Source organism: Pleurodeles waltl, chromosome 12 (assembly GCF_031143425.1).
Source record: "Pleurodeles waltl isolate 20211129_DDA chromosome 12, aPleWal1.hap1.20221129, whole genome shotgun sequence".
Lineage (NCBI taxonomy): Eukaryota > Metazoa > Chordata > Amphibia > Caudata > Salamandridae > Pleurodeles > Pleurodeles waltl.
Genome location: NC_090451.1, coordinates 230,660,889 through 230,674,804, shown reverse-complemented (window position 1 = coordinate 230,674,804; position 13,916 = coordinate 230,660,889).

Here is a 13,916-nt window from a genome sequence, read left to right as displayed (position 1 = left end):
TACTGCGCCTGCTGCCAGTCGGTTGCCCAGTGGGGGCTGCGACTGCTTCTGCTGGCTCTTCTGTCTGCTGAGGGTCAGCCCGGACTCCCCTCTAAGGGTCGAGTCCCCTGGACCTTGCTGGTCCTCTTCAGGTTTGCAACTCTTCTTTTGCTCCTCTTGCATTTGCTTGTTGGTAGTTCTCCTACACCACTGGCCATCTGCGACCTGACGACCGACATGGGACACCATCTGGACCACTCCAAGGACTCCTCTGCAGCTCTTGGACCCCACAGCTGGTCGTCTTCTTCCCACGTCGACCTGGATCTTCATTCCCAGAAGGATGGGAAGTGGCTCTTGCCACGGCTGGACAAGTCCATCTAGGTCTGAACTCTGTCCCTTTCTTTTACAGGTCTTCTTCTTCCAGAATCCACCTTTGGTTTTCTCGGGTTTGGTCCTGTTTTTACACAATCCATTTTCTAAGTCCTCTTGTTAGTCCTTGGGAAAACCAGGTACTTCCCTCTGCTCTCCTGGTGGCTGGGGCTCAGTAAGGTACTCACCTCTTGGGGTTCCGAGTTCTCCAAGCTCCCTTCTAACTACTTCCTATCCTTGGGTGATAAGTAACTGTGTAACTATTGTGGTACTACATACGCTGTGCATGTCTCCTAGATAAGTCTTGGCTGCTCATACACACTACCTCTAGAGAGCCCTGGCTTCCTAGACACTGTCTTCATTCACTAACAGGGGATGCCTGGACCTGGTTAAAGGTGCCAACCCCTTAGGTGTCCACCACACACCAGGCCAGCTTCCTACAGCTAAGATACACCTTCATGCTTATTCCCAATTATTTTCATGAGTTCTAGAAGCAGAAAAGACTTTCAACATGGTAAAAGTAAAACTACGGGCAATGAAACTGCATTATATTTTGCTCTTCCCACCGTGGGCGTGGCCAACATGGCGACCTGAGCAGCTGCATAACTTGCAGCTCCACTCCCGGCCTAATTTAAACAACCTGCTGCAGACGCCTGTGTCCCTAAAAGTGACGGGCATCGCTTGCTCTGCAGATGGGGACATCACCGTTGCGCACCAAATCGATTTGGGCGCTGCGAGCGAGCAACCACTCGGAGTGTGGCCAGGCGGAGTGCCGGTGGGCGCGGCCTGCCAGGGTGCGACGCCGGGCCGGAGAGCTGCCCTTTGTTGCCTGGACTGAAGTTGGTGGCAGACTTGCGATCCCCGCGCGGTCACAGACCGGACCGGCTCCCGCGCCGAGATCGCTGCCCTCAGAACAGGTGAGAGTCTGCATTGACACTCCGGCTCCGGGGATCTGCGCTCGGAGGACCGCGCCCGCCCGAGGGTGTGGCCTCGGCTGCTGTGTTGTACAGGCTGGGCCGGTGGACTCCCTACGTTCCGTCCCGAGGGACCTCGGGACCTAAACCGCCCTCATCAAAGAGCGGAGAATAGGGCGGCAAGGACGCTTAAACATATCTGGACGCCATTCCTGTATTTACTGGGAGATCCCATTGCGTTGTTCGCTCGAGGAGCTGCGGGCCCCGAACACCAAAACGTAAGTGGCTGGGACTGCGTTGGGCTTGTGGAGGCGGCAGTAATACGGGAGGGTATTATACTACTGAATATAAAACAAACAGATGGGCACAAATCCACGACCATCCTCGTGCCTTATCGGCGACATTGATCGAGTCGTGGTGCTTACAAAAGGATCAAGTTCCTCTATGAACGATTGCACACACAGGTGACAGCACAAACTTTAACTAAAAATAGACTCGCCCATTCTGAATTGCTCTAAGTGCTGGCGTAATTCGAGACTTTGTGCGCCCACTAAACGCCATCTACTCAAAAACTCAAGCTCTCTGCGTGGCACACACTACACAACCAGTGTGCTTCTTCATCAAATACCCCAACCCAGATCTGCCTGCTCCAAGTATAGTCCATGGCTCAAACCTACGGATAAAATGCAAAGCAACCACACAGCGAATTTACAAAGCCCGTGACCTCGTTACAACATTCAATCCTGTTGCTCCTTGCGCTCAAGATTTGGAACACTGAAAAACGTCTCCGTCCAACATTAAATAGGCTGCCTACATAAATGAGACAAACTCCTGCAATTCTAACCGGCCGACACCACGCAAAAAGCACCTGTTTGCAATAACACTATATTACAGACAACCAATGGGCAAACCAAAGGCCCAGCGGGCGCCCCCAGGGAACATGGACTCCGGCGCATCACCCCCGTCTGTGGAACCCTCAGTCACGTACCAGGCACTACAAAAGATGGAGACAACACTACAAACGCACACAACACAGTTTGAAAAGATATTGCAAGCTATCCTAGACACCAAAACCACCTTGGAAGCAAAAATAGGTTCAGTAGTCGAGGATGTCAACTTGCTGCGCACAGACCAACAGGCTTTAGCTGAAAAGGTTGCAGGTCTGGAAAAAGACACGTCACTCCTCTCACCATCGATAATTGAACTCCAATCATAGATGGGGGCTGTATCGGCAGAGGTGAAAGCATTAAAGCGTAGAGCCGAAGATGCTGAAGGCAGGTCACGCCGCAACAACATCCGCTTTGTGGGATTTCCCAAATGTGCCGAAGGACCTAGCGCAGAACTGTTTATCGAACAATGGCTAAAGGAAACAATATTAAAAAACAATATCCCAAAGTTTTTCTCTATAGAGCGTGCCCATAGGGTCCCTGGAAGGCCCTCACCTCCTGGCGCTCAGCCCCGCCCTCTAATAGCAAGACTCCTTAATTATCGCGATAGAGACCTTATTTTGCAATTGTTCTGTAAAGCAGGCCCAATACGCTTCGAAAGTGTGGAAATCTCGGCCTACCCAGACTTCATTGCGGAGGTACAGAAAAAACAACTATTTTTCCGGGTCAAAGAGCGACTACGTGAACACAACATCAAATACGCTCTGCTGTTCCCTGCCAAACGCTGAATACAAGATGAGACCCGTACTCTCTTTTTTACTACTCCGGAGGATGCATGGGCTATGCTGCACGCTAAAGGCCTCGCTGACCCGGTAAACACAAGAATCTCTACAGACAAACGGCTTCCCCCGAAGGATAAATGCAAGCCCCGCAGAAAGCAAGACACCAAAGCTGCCCCCGAGCAGTCTCGTGAGGAGCGATCTCTACTATTACAGACTACATCTCGCCTTGTCAATGCATCTCCAACGTTCTTGTCTGCTCAATCTGAAGTAGATCCTGATCTAGAGGTAAACTCTGATTCCACAGACTCTGCCCGGGGCCCCAATCTTACGCCACGGACGGCAGACGACATTTGTTAGTTACACTAGATTTAAACGCTACGGTACACCGGACCTTGCCCCTCCTACAGGGTCACAACTCACCCTGAACAGCTACCTGAACCCCGCCTGGGCACGCCTGCGACTCATCGTCACTCCCAGCCACATCATCTTGGTCACTGATGCCCCTGGACAGCAGCACCATCACCAAGAGGCCGGGTATCCCATTGATTCGGACCCATCAATCTGAAGCACCCCCCGCTCCATACGGACCGTTACACCAGGTTGGCAAGTACTGAAACACCACTGTCTTTGCCACAACCACAGTTATTGTTATACATAGTTAATGTTTTTGTTTTCACTAAATGGGTTTCATCCCTGTTGCACAAATTAGTCTATGATATTAGAAGTATGCGTAATTACTGTGTAATTATTAAGTATATGCTAGGTAACTCCAATGCAAAATGGTTAGGTGTAATAGGCACGAAGTACATTATTAGCCTGCGTAGGGCCAGATCCACAAACTCACAACTCACTCACAAACTCACAACTCACAAACAAAACTACAAACACCTCATGGCCTCCCAAAATCAACAGTACGCCCCACAATATAAAATACTCACATGGAACATAAGAGGCATGGCATCCTTGCATACCTTAGGAGACACCAAATACATTTTGCCATGTTGCAGGAGACTCATTTGGCTAAGCCCTCGCTGGAGAGCACAAGAGCAAAATGGAAGGGACAATTATATGGCACTACCTTTTCAACATACGCCCGCGGGGTGGCGATCTGGATAGCCCCAGGGGTCCCATATGTTATGCCTCGCACACAATGTGATCCAAATGGGCGGTATGTGATCCTAGAAGGTGCCCTAGACGGCAGCCCCATAGCACTAGTAGCACTATATACTCCCAACGCAAATCAACGTGAATTTCTATGGCCACTCAATAATAGTAAGCTTAGTGACCCGGTGATAGACACCATATGGGGTGGCAATTTTAATTGTGTTTTAGATACTCAGAAGGACCGTTCATTTCCCCCACTGGACAGAACCCCAGCTAGGCGTGCTTCACTCGACCTAGCAGACTGGGCCTCCAACAATGGTCGAAGTGAAATCTGGAGAACCGGACACCCCAAACTCCGCGAATACTCTTTCTACTCACCAGTGCACAAACTACACACCAGAATAGATATAGATATGGTATTCGCATCAACTGACATAATTCCAAAAATAACTACATCTGGATATCTGGCTCGCACCATATCAGACCACAACACGCTCTGTGTTACCTTATTATGGGGCCGCACCCACACTCGTATTCCAACATGGCGCCTGCAGCCAGATGCCCTCACAGATCCTCCTTTTCACGCTGAGATAGCAAAGTGTTTGTCGGACTATTTCTCCTTAAATAAAAACACAACATCATTACGCGCCACTGAATGGGATGCCCACAAAGTTGTGATTCGGGGTCACTGCCTAGCAGCCTCCGTGGGGGTCAAAAGAACACTTATTAAGGAGCTATAAGTGCTGGAGTCCAAATTATGTAAGTCAGAGATCGAGGTCTCTACAAACGGAACCTAACTAGAAACACTGAACTCGCTCAAGGCTAATCACTGAGAGGCTGACATTAGACTAAGCAAACACGACTACAGACATTTTAAAGCACGGCAACACGCGGAGGGAGACAGGTCGGGCAAACTGTTAGCATGGCTGGTCCGTCAGCCATCGCAATCCTCGCCCATAGGTGCGATTAGGCTGCACTCAGGACCTGTGACTAATACTCAGGCTGAAATTAATGAGGCCTTTCACATGTACGATTGCTCCTTATATCAGCCCTCCATCCCCCCAACTGAACAACAGTTGACTGAACTTTTGGCGCTGATTCCCCAAAACCTAAACATTACTGACAGCGCAGACACACTAGATGGCCCCATTACTATGGAGGAACTACGCTTAGCTCTTTCTCAAATGGCACAAGGCAAAACCCCTGGATCAGACGGATTGCCAGTGGAATACAATAACTCACAAGCCACTCATCTCCTACAACCTCTACTCGAGGTGATTAACAAAATAAGCAATAGGAAACAGCTGCCGGACATGCGCGAAGCACTGATAGTGATGCTACCAAAACCAAGCTGTGACCCACTAGACGTTAGATCTTACAGACAACTTTCCCTTCTAAATTCTGACTGCAAACTTCTAGGGAAGATCCTAGCAAACAGACTACTCCCTCACCTACCAAGCTTAATTCACCCTGATCAATCGGGATTCATCCCAGGGAGAAATACCTTTTTAAATATAAGGCGATTAATCCGCATAATGCATAGCGTCACAGAAGCAGAAACAGTTGCTGTATCTCTAGATATAGAAAAAGTATTTGATACGCTTGGCTGGAATGATCTTTTTCGTACTCTTAGAGCTTTTGGCTTTCAGAACGGCTTCATCAGCTGGATCACAACACTATATTCCAAACCTACAGCCCGAGCCAAAACGGGCCAAGTTATTTTGGAAGCATTCCCCATCGGCAGAGGCACTAGGCAAGATTGCCCGCTCTCTCCCTTATTATTTGCAATAGCTATGGAACCACTGGCAATTAAGCTCCGTAGCTACGCTCATGTATGGGGCATCCCAGAATTTAATACATATCATATTGTATCCCTATACGCAGACGATGCTCTGATATACCTGCGCAATCATACTGCTTCCATAACAGGGGTAATGCAAATTCTGGATAATTTTGCTCTCGCCTCTGGCTTACACGTCAACTGGATTAAATCATGTATTTTTCCTCGTACATGTATATCCAATGAGCAGCACAACACCAATTGCCATGGGCACACCAGACTTTTAAGTACTTAGGTATTCACGTATACCACTCCATGGAAGATCTAAGAGAGGGCAATCTAGACAGACCTCTCCGGTCTACCTGCGGCTCACTGTCATTTTGGAGCTTGCTCCCTCTATCCCCTATGGGCCGAACGGCCATAGCCAAAATGTTAATCCAACCAAGATTTTTATATTACTTTACTGCACTCCCGATATCTTTGCCACGCTCTGTTCTTTCATAAACTACATTCTCTACTGACTGATTTACTCTGGGGCAAGGACAGACGCAGGGGAGCACTAGCCATCACACAATATCCACAAGAGGAAGGCGGGCTAGGCATGCCGAATTTTGAATTATATTATGCAGCAGCCCAGCTTCAATGGGTAACTATGTGGCTTAGCGAACGGCCCACCCCAGAGTGCGCAGCAATAAACGCATACACGGCACCACAAACGATACTGACATCATTGCTAGCTGGACCCCCCTATCCACTAAATAAATCTCCCCTGTTGGATACAGTCAGACTCTGCTGGCGGAGATATGTCCAGGGCAGAATCCCAACCCGCCTTATTCCCCTTCACTGCCACTGTCTCAAGTGCCGGGTATTCATGCTCTCTCATCTCACCATGATATACGCGTTACTAAAACACTGAACATGGGGGACCTTTACTCGGGCTCTAAAGCAAGTTCCTTCGCAGAATTGGTATCTGCTGGAATTATGCAAACTGGGGCCTTCTTGACATTCAGTGCCATCACCAAACTCCTACACAACCTTTGGGGACGCAATTACTACGAACCCAGCGAATCTCCTTTACTTACCACAATACTCACTATGGGCAATGCAAAAGGCATCATCACTAAACTATATAAAATACTTCTAACAGGTGCCCACACTGACTTAGCTCGGGTTAAACTCCGCTGGGACTCCGTCCTTACTACACCAATCACCCAGAAAACGTGGGAAGCAGCCCTCCCACAATCAAGTCAGTTTCCTCAATTTAACTACATTCATCAGTCATATCTGTCCCCGGCACGTATCAAAAAAATATACCCAAATTCTAAACCAGAGTGCCCTAGATGTGCCACTCCTGCAGCTAATTTCTATCACATGGTCTGGGACTGCCACCCAGTAAATACCAGCTGGCGTCGCATCACGCAGCAGACATCGTAGCTCACGCGCTTGCACCCACCCCGGAATCATACTTGCTGGGTATACGGCATCGTGTTAAGGGAAACAAACATACTCACAAGTTTATAGACCTCGCATTCATGGTATACTAGCGTTTGATTGCCACACATTGGAAGGCCCCAAATGCCCTTCCTTACTCCGCCTGGCTTAGCGACCTGTACAGCTGCACACTAGCAGAGGCTCACACATTAAGGCAATTGCAATATAAGGGTCAGATACAAGAGGGTGCTGAAATCTGGGATCCCTTTGTAGTAAAAATAGAAACCAGAGACGATATGTACCCTCCCTGAGACGTCAGACACCCAATAGGGGATCCCCTGTTCAATATTCATAACACCTGATCCCTCATACCTTTCCTATTATTTCAGCATGACATTGCCATACCCAACTGAAACATAAAATTAAGCGACAAGTGGAGCTCTATCCTGGTGAGAATCTAGGTAACAAGATCGGGTACTACTAAATCGTTAGCCCTGACCTGACCCTACTATTGATTACATTATACACACATAAAGTAAAGGTACCTCTCTTGCCTCTACAGCCTAATATTACCTCTATTATTTATGATGCCACTATATATTCTTAAGCATAATAATTGATATGACTATTGTTACAATTTGCACAATTTTAAATTGTATGCCAGTATGCTAAATTGAAACCGTTTTGTACAAAATCTACAAATATGTGTAAATGTACATGAGGAGGGAAGATGTTTACTCTTTCTTAACTAAGTGGAATGTACTGATGTTTTTGTATCATGGTTAATTAACAGATTCAAAAATATATATATATATTTTGCTCTTCCCACCAAGTTGAAAGTATTGTTTTAGGACAAGGCCCACTTTTTTGACACGCAGGTCGATGCTTGGCGCTGGATCAAGGAAAGTCCACAGCTTTGACTCTCTACGAATCAGCGAGACAGCCTACTGGAGGCGGAGAGTTAGGGGTCGGACCCAAACTCTGGACTTCAGCTAAAAAACCAGAGGAGAAAAAAAATAAAAGCAAGAGATGAGCAATCTGGCAAGAATATCACAGGCGGAAGACCGAGAGACAGAAGATCAACAGAGTTGGAGGAAGAGTCCCCCAGTTGGGAATCCCAGCCCTCACGGGTGGAAGAGGCTGCCACCCTGCTGAACTGAAAGACAGAGAATGAACCAGACCAGGGCCAGGAGATCACAATTGATTCAGAACATTTATATGAATGGTCTCAGGAACATGTGGACACTGGCTGATATGGATTGAGACACTGGCCCCCAGTAGACCACTTGAGGCTGAGGCGCGAGTTGTGTGTTGCTTGTTCCCCCTCCTTATTTGTCCTTTTCTTCATTACACCCCCGCCTCGCTAGATGAGTGTGAGGAGGTTGGTGTGACTGAAAGGCATGGTGTGTAAGTGTGTGGTTTAATTACAGGTACTTGAATTGTTAGAATAAGTTGATGGGAGGGTACATGGTTTGCGAGCAGTTATAGAAGTTCTGTTGGGGTTGGACGCTTACAATGTTTGGTGGGAGGTGGGGAGGGCTACTCAGTGTCGAATTGGGTTGTTAAACTATGCTTGTTCTGGAGCAACACCAATGACACTTTGGTAGGGATGCCAGGCATGACACATAGCTTGGGAGGCAGATATGGCAACTCCAATGGCAAGGGGTAACACAAAGGAGGATACACATTTTTTCAGTTTCGTCCTGGAATGTAAATGGCCTGAGTAATAAAATCAAGCAAGGCTTAGTGGCCCAGCAGATTCGCAGTCTTCACCCTGATGGGTACTTTTACAAGAAACACACCTGAATGGGTCCCACTGTCCCTTTCTGTGTAGGGGGGCATACAATACCCTTTCCCATGCAGGCGTCATGTCAGGCTCTAGAGGGGTGGCAATTATAATGCGAAAAAAACCACCATTTCAGATGACCCTTACATGGATAGATCCTCATGGCACGTACTTTGAAGACTAAGGGGCAATGGGGTAGGACCACTATCACAATTGTAAGCATATATCCCCCCCCACACCGCTCCACCCTCACAACCCTCGACTACAAGCCACCACAATGGATAAAGTGGCTGCCATTTTTCTAGACTACTCTTCTTCAATACATATTCTAGAAGGGGACTTCAACGATGCCCTACTCCCCTCAATGGATCGTACGGGACACATAGCAACCCCTGCATATGAAACCCCACTGGCACGCTTCGTGTTCACACTGGGACTGACTGACTAACTTATGGTGGCAACATAATCCTTAGTATTTAGCTCAGGGCTGTCTGACCCCTCTCCCCTCTCTCGGTTACTGTGGGACAAGGAGTACCAAAGGGCTGCATGCGCTGGAAACTTCGGCCCATATTTAAGAAAGGTTAGTGCTGCCTTGCGCTTTTATTTTACGCAAAAGCAGCGCTAACCTAGTGCCATATTTATATTTTGTCTCTGAAATTTCTGAGTTAGCATCATTTTTTGGGAGCGCCATCCCACCTTGCATCGTTTAGCGACAATGATATGCAAGGTATGCGTTCCCTCCCAAAATATTACACTAGGCGTCCAGCGCCATATTTACTGCCTGACGCAAAAACAATGCACATTAAGGAAACGGTCCCAAAAAATGATGGAAAGTCCAATTAGCATCAAATTTTAACGCCTGGTCAGACCAGGCATTAAAATGTGTCCCATACACTACTACTTAAGGAAAACATATAGAAGGAGCATTGGCAACCCCTTGGACAACATGGAACTGTTAATGCTCCAGCTTGGCATACGCCGCAGAGCGAGAGCAACGACAACAGGTCCCACCAGCACTACTGCAGCAACCCCAAACACCACCATAGCAGCCACAAAGGTAGCACAGAAGGTGGGAAAGGATATTTCAACAGCGCACAACCATCCTTGCAGTCAGGGAACAAGATGTCATCAGAACCTACCATCTGAAGCAGGAGTCTATTGTACGCCTGCTGCACCACACTGCACCAGATGTCACAGTAAGGGTGGAAACTCCTACAACAATTTTACCCATGACCAAACTCCTGACTGTCCTCCAAATGCAGGCGTCAGGATCATTCCACACAACGGTCGCGCAAGTGGCTGGCATCTTAGAGTCATCCTTCTCAGCCTTCCTTCTCAGCCTTCCTACCAAAGGTTCTGAATGCAACCATCTGCCTCACACCCCAACACATCTGCTTCCCCAACATCCAGCAACTGTAGCAGTAGACCAAGCAAGGTTTCTACCAAATTGCTGGGTTCCTGCATTTGCTTGGTGCAATGGACTACACCCATATCCAACTTGTGCCACCTGCTGCAACGGAACACCTCTATAGGAATCAAATACACACCCATTCTATAAATGTGCAGGCCACTGTGAACTACCATGGGCTCATCACAAACATCCTAACTAAATATGTCTGCAGCGTCCAGGATGCCTACGTATTCCGGCAGTTCACCATCAACGAGCAGTTCCAAGATGGACAATATGGCAATGGGCTACTTGTAGGGAACCCACCATACCAATCATTACACAGACAACACACTAACCTTGTAGGACAAACAATGCATACACCACGCTAAACATACATGGATGGGGAACACAGATGTACAGACAACAACACATACGCCACATACCACACTACACCGCATTCACTGCGCATCACACACACATACACCCATATGTACATAATACAGCCACAACCTGACTGGCACACCACATGAAGGACAGGTGGAGCTATGTCCTCTTTGCATAGAGAAGCTGGGCCCAAACCACTACAAGTGTCCACTGGTTGACAACTAAACACAGATCCCACACACAACATCTAACAATGAATAGCTCAGCTATGTGAATGGCGTTGGCCATGTCAATGTAAAGAAAGTCACATACAGAAACAGCCCCACATTTGTCATGGTGCCCAAGCCTCCGGTGGCACCAATATCAAATGCCATCCAAGTGTTGCCATCACCAACTACACATCACCTAACCATTCCAGACATACCCATTGTGTGCACCTTCACCTGTCTAGTGCATTGTGCCGCACACATAGGAATACAACATCACCAGCCATGAAAGGCCATGGGGAAGATTTATGAAAAGTGTTGCTGCACGTAGTCCAGCGTCACTTTTCTTGCACCCATCCGCACCACCCTAACACCACCATGTGTGCACAGTATACAATAAATGGCGCACCATGGTGCAGAGTAGGTGAAATACTGTCAAGATAATGGATGCCATAGTAGGACTCTGTGGGAGTATTGAGAACATACCTGACCATTTCATGAACAGTCCATAGGGACCCATTCACAACTATGGTGTTCCCCCTCCTAACGGCTACTCTGTGTATGTGTTGAAAGTGTCTGTGATAAATCATGTCTAGGAACCTTGGAGATTCCTCTGCATCAATGTTGCTACTCTTGCTATTGTGTGAATCTCACCCTTGTACACATGATGGCTGGCACAGGCATAATCTGCCAGAAAGGGTCATTAGGTGTCGCACTGCATGCGTAGTGCCACATGGTAACATGGAGGCCTGAGTTTGGCCTTGTAGAGCTACCATAGTGTCAATACAAATGACACTATTGTGGTGCAAGGAGATGGTAAGTTCCACTAACAATAGGACACAGCCTCAAATATGGACAACACAACACATATTTTGCATGGTCGAACTGTCAGTCCAGATTTAAATTGACACTCACCAGGTCCCTGAGCCACAACCCATATTAGTATTGTCAACCACCATACACCAATACAACCATTAAACAAAACAGGAACACACACAATACCAGAAGAAAGTCTGAGTCACCACTCCAGCTAAAAATAACATCTGCCATTGCACATATGAAAAAATGAATATGCATGACCGACACATGTTCTCTCATTCCTTTGCAGCCGTCCAAGGTTACGGCATCCAGCCATGGGTGATGACTCCTTTTGGAAACCCGACAAAGGTGGCAGAGCGGGCATACAATGAAGGGTACAGAAGGACACGAAATGTGGTGGAGAGGACATTTGGGCTCCTGAAGTCAAGGTTCAGGTGCCTGGCCATGACAGGAAGCCTGTTGTATGCAGCACCCCACGGTATGCAAGATGATCCTTGTATGTGCAATCTTGTTTAACATAAGTATTTGGACTACTGTCCCCTGGGATGAACTGTTAGATGTCCCCAATGAGGAGGAGTATGACAATGGACATGTGGAGGGAGAACGACAAAACACTGCTGCTGGAGTTTGCAGGAGACAACAAATTGTACAGCACTTGTACACCTAGACAATGTACAACTAATATCACCTTCTACATATCACCATTAAACCATGTTGCACCAGACTGTCCATGGTGTACTCATTCTCTACTACATATGCCATTGGAATGTTGCTCATACCTCAAAGAAAAGGAAAAAAGCACTACAGTTACAAAGACTGTTGGAACATAGGTTGTGATGTAAGAGGGTCTAGTGCCTCCATGCCACACATCAGTGTCACATAACTCACGCTCATGTGGCTCTCGAAAGCCTAGATACACGCACCAGAAAAACTAAGTGGCATTAAGTAGGCATAGTGCAAAATCCTACCCCTTTCACCACATCATATCTACACCAGGCAAGCTGTATGCAAGAGGGGGACGTATATACGGTAGGGGCTGTTTCCAAATAGTGTATTTGAAAAAAGGAAAAGAGTTACATCTCAGGAGGGTAGCTGTAACACCAGGACTGAGCAAGTGCGATAACGGAGAACACTACTGGTATCAATCGGCCTTCGTGGACTGTTCAGGTTAGGGACAAAGGTTTGAGCCTAACCCTGCACTGTATTTCAATGGCGCTATCATGCATTTCGCCACTTTATAAACGCTGGCGCCACATCATGCCTGCGCCAGCCATGATGTATGCAAGGGAGTTCTCCCCCTCCGTAAGCGATTTTCTTGTACCATTTTTTTCAGCATTTTGAACGCCTGCTCAGAGTAGGGGGCATACCATTATTTATAACGGGCCCCTATTTACTCCGCAGGAATTTTTGGCGCTACTCCTGCAGAGTACATCAATAGCGTAAAAAAATAAATAACACTATTGCCCCCTACCCTGCGCAGGGTGGCGGTAGGGAGGCACTAAGGGGCACAAGGAAAGTGGCACTGCATTAGGTGCAGCGCTATTTTTCTTAAATCTGCCCCTTTGTGTCTTTAGCAAATGACATTTAAGTGAGTTTAGCTATGCACTGGGTGCAAACTACTTGCACATTCTTCTTTGTGTAATTTGTGTATTACATACACCCCATAAAGTGTCAAATATCAGACACATGTGCAGAATTTACAACACAGGCCTGCCCCATATTACAAAGAGTACGGGGCAGGCCTGCTTCTGCGCCTGCACTGGCTCATAACTCACCTGCACTCGGACCACAGTGCAAGGGTGTCTGTGTTGAAGGGAGTGTGTATGTGCAGGTTGGTATCCCTGCCAGGACATAAACAGTCTACAATGGTGACAATGGCTGCCCATATAGTAGTGCCAAGACATCCGTTATGTTATTTTGTTAATGTGCGGGAAGGGACACCTACGTGCACATAAGCAAACATCCATGGCATTTTAGCTCTACTGTGTGTGCCTTCAAATGGTTCACACATATAAGAAGCAAGAAACAAAGAAGTATCAATGCACTTATTAACACTTTGGTATGCTTACACCACCCATGGGCAGT